Raw genomic sequence first — 4,369 nt, 5'->3', positions numbered from 1 at the left:
TAAATATTACTCTTGAGGGGAACTCTTCCTTGATAAACTTTTATTAAGAAAAGTATTTTATTAATTTCTCTGAAATCAATTAATCTTATAGCCTGAGCAAACATAAAGGAAACTACAAGACCTATGAGGTTCTATCACTTCCTGTTCTACACTACCTGGGGACTTCATTTTACTGTTTAAATTTTGAGGCTTGTGTTCAGTTGATGATTTCCTTCTTCTGTTTCTTCTTACACATACATATACCTTTTAGCTCTGAGCAGAGCCTGGCAATCTTTTTAACAAAATCTGGTACCTCCCAGTGCTGGTCTCCACAGCTACTATGCCAAAACTTGAGCCCTTTCCCCCCAGTTCTTCCCCTTCCCTGTTCTCAGACACAGAGATGGTTCTCCCAAACTCACAAACCAAATGTGAAGATTGTATTTTAGCCTCACATTGAAGGATTCAAATTTATAGGAACAAAGAATCAGAAAAACCTTCAGTTAAGATGAAGTACCAGACGAAAGAAACTGAGGAGAGGCATAAATAATTGCTTTTTTAAACACAGTAGAATAACCTGGTGTCCCTTCCTCTAATCCATAGTGTCTACAGGAGTTGTCATCCAAATTGAACATAAATACCACAAAAGCTCTTGTTGGGTCTCATCTTACTGGATTTTTGACATAGATTTCATCCATTTTAGGAAGGGTTCACAATGAAAATATGCTAGAAAGGTAGGCTGGGTGCCTCCATTGGTTAAGCATCTGACTCTTGATTTCCACTCAGGGCATGATCTCATGGTTCCTGAGATCGGGAGCTGCATGTTGGGCTCTGCCCTGATAGTGTGGGGCTTGCTTCGGATTCTCTCTCCCACTCTTTCTGCCTCTCCCCTGCTGGTGCACATGCTTTCTCTCTTTCTCTCTCTCTCTCAAAATAAATAAATAAACTTAAAAAAAAAAAAAAAGAAAATCTGCTGGAAAGATGTGATAGAGTTCATCAGTATCTAAGTGGTACAATTTTTAATCCATTCATTCATTGGGACATTTATCTTCTTTTACCCCCTAAATTTTAAACCAGTTAACAAGGATAATGTTTCTAATTTTTTCAAAAACTTAATCTGTATTAGTAACCTAGAAAAAATCCAAATAAATTATAAATTATTTCTCATTTGTATAATTTTTTTTCCTATTTGTGAAAGGAAGATATCATGAAGACTTTATTTTATTCTAACACCTATTTTTCTCGTTTTCTAGGTTGGTCAGTGTAATAACCAGTAGAAGCAAAGGGCCTTTTTAAAGTCACATTTCCTAGCAGAGGCTTAATGTAACTAAAAAGATGATAGAAATGTTCATAATCTCAATTATGGAGTACTTAGAATCTTCTCTCAAAATCTGCCCCTCTCCAGTGTTCTTAGCAATAGTCATACAGTCTGACCATCTGCTCAAGCAAACAATCATATTTCTGTATCCCTCAACCTGTGTATCACCAAGTCCAGCTGCTTTTATCATTTGACTATTTCTCACACTGCTCCATTTATTTTCCCCTCCATTTCCATCATCCTAGTGCCAGCCATCATCCAAACCACAACCAGTATAGTATAAAGTAATTAAAAGTATAGGCTTAGGAAGCAGTTAAGCCTGGCTCAATTCTCTCTCTGCCTGGGCATAGCTGGGGTCCATTAGGATATGTTTTTAATCTTAAGTTTCTCAATCATATATTGGAAATAATATGAGTAATGTTAGTATTTTTTTACTCCATAGGTTTATAGTTCATCAAATAATTCATATACTATGCTTAACATAATTTTTAGCACATACTACAAGTTTTTAAATGTTAGTGTTTGCTTTCACCAGTTTGGCACACCATATCCATCAGGTTAATAAATGTGTCATAATAATCAGTGCATGCTCTACATCTGTCCTATCCAATATGATACTCACTAGCCATGTGAAGCTATTGAGCACTTGAAATGTGGATAGTAGAGACTGAAATGTAAAATACACAATAGGTTTTTTCAATTTGGATATTAAAAATGTCAAATATGTCAATAGTAATTTTTGCATTGATTATGGTTTAAAATGCTAATATATTTAATGATTGAGTTAAAATGTTATTAACATTATTTTTATTTAATTATTCTAATTTTTTTAAATGATTACTGAAAAATTTTAAAACCCCTATGTGTGGTTCACATTTATGGTTTAGCATTATATTTCTATTGAACAGCACTGATTTAGACTTTCCATTTTCTCTTATTTATATATTCTTTTAGAATGGCCAGTTACATTCTTGAAAGGCTTCAAGTGATTTGAGATTTTGTTTAGAAATGTATTTAAAATATTTGAAATTTATTGGAGAAGAAGATCTAAAAACTCCTGGCCAATGGTACAGCTGTGGAATTTTTATATTTTGCAATTTTGATCTTTTAAAGATTAAATATTTTTCATTTTTTTGATTTTAAAGAGTAAAGATTTTTTCAAATAAGATATATATATATATATATATATATATATATATATATTCACTAATATCCATTCAATATACCTTTTAAGTAGTCTCTTTTTTTCAGTTTTATACCTTTATTTGACAATCAGTGGTTAGTTCTTATCCACATTAACTGTAGGTTTTTGAAAGTGGTGACAGGTACATAGGTAACTAAAATATAGAGCTTGTTTGGTGGGTCTTCATCCTCGTTACAATTTCTGGACAACCGCACATACATACAGTATGGAACATTTCTTATTCCTTGGGCCCAGACAGCTCTGTTGAGCCTGGTGTCAATGCACACATCTGAAGATCCCACCTTCATGGCAAATTCCCAGATCTCTTTGAGTGTCTGAGGGCATGCTTCTTGAAATCCACTCCATGGATATGCTTATGATGTTGATGGTGTATTCTCTGGTCACTACCCCCTTGATGGCAGAACAGCCCTTCTTCTGACCACCTTCTTTGTGGGAGCTACCCTTCTTTTCAGGAGACATTCTGCCAGGCCAAGGAAGAGCACAAGGTATTGTGGGGGAGGCAAAACAGCATCTCAAGCACACTAAGTAGTCTTTTTTAAATAAATCAATTCCTTCTGGCTTTAAGATAAAAATCCTTCTTAAAAAGTCTTAATATTAGAAATGCATATGCCTCCCTGAATACATGGTGATTGTGAGAAAGAAGTAGTATGTATTACGCTAGAAGAATTTTGGAGAAAAGTCTGGATTGAGTTAGTTGAAAATTTTTGTAGAGCAGACAGAGACATTAGGCAATTATTGCTCTTTTAGCCTTAAATATTTAATGTAAAGGAAACTGTTTCATATTGTTTGTTCTAGCATACAATGCTGCAATGAATTTTCTTGTAAGTACATCCTTTTTATTTAAAAAAGGAAATTTGAAAGGATTAATTTTATTTAAAAAATTGGAACAAATTTGACAAAAAGCATTTTTCATTTTTGGGATAATGGTCACATGGATATGTATTATTTCTTCAGTCTTTATATTTTAATATTAATTGTAATAATTTGTTTATAAATTATCTTGGGCATTCCATGAAAGTATTCATATCATGGCACATTTACCTTTTCTTTCTATTCTCTATATCTCATATTATTTTTCTAGTTTTAATGTCTTGTGCAGGATCTCAGGTCTATGTGAACTACAGTAGTGAGAGCAGGCGTCCTTGTCTTGATACCCACCTGAAAGGAAACAAAACTAAAATGTCTCTATTAAATGTGATGATTTCTTTAGATATATTATAAGTACCCTTTTTTGTTGTGTTTTTTTTAAGTTGTCTTTCTCTTTCCTCGTTTGCTAAGAATTTTTATCTTAACTGTGTAGAAAATCATATTGAGTGCTTTTTCACCCCAAATTAAAAGATTAATTTTTTGATCATTTAATTTGGTGCTTATTAATTGTGTTAATAACTGTCCAAGCTGAACAGTCCTTGCATTTATTTAATTGATATCACTAGAAGTTTGTTTCTTGGTGTTTTCACATAGCCTTATTTTTAATTGTCTCTTTTATCGTAACTTTATTGTTATTTTTGTGCTCCTCTCTTTTTCTTTTTTTATGTATTAAATTTTTTTTTAATGTTTATTTATTCTTGAGGAAAAGAGAGACAGAGTATTAGTGGGGGAGGGACAGAGAGAGAGAGGGAGACACAGAATCTGAAGCAGGCTCCAGGCTCTGAGTTGTCAGCACAAAGCCCTTTGCGGGGTTTAAACTCACAAGCCATGAGATCGTGACCTGAACAAAAGTCTGGCCTTTAACCAACTGAGCTACCCAGGCATCCCTTTCCTCTCTTTTACTTTTGTTTTTGAATTTAGTTTGCTGGGTTTTTTTCCTAGCTTATTCGGATTTTAGTTAATTTGTTTTCCATCTTTCTTATATTCTGGTAATATTCACAATT

At 33.3% G+C, this 4,369-nt stretch overlaps 1 pseudogene; it reads right to left on the bottom strand.

Moving 5' to 3' along the window:
• Positions 1-246: 246 nt before the first annotated feature.
• Positions 247-2,957, bottom strand: LOC122213154 (annotated as a pseudogene).
• Between the last annotated feature and the right edge of the window lie 1,412 nt (positions 2,958-4,369).

Source organism: Panthera leo, chromosome A2 (assembly GCF_018350215.1).
Source record: "Panthera leo isolate Ple1 chromosome A2, P.leo_Ple1_pat1.1, whole genome shotgun sequence".
Taxonomy (NCBI): Eukaryota; Metazoa; Chordata; class Mammalia; order Carnivora; family Felidae; genus Panthera; species Panthera leo.
This window is presented reverse-complemented; position numbering and strand designations above follow the sequence as displayed.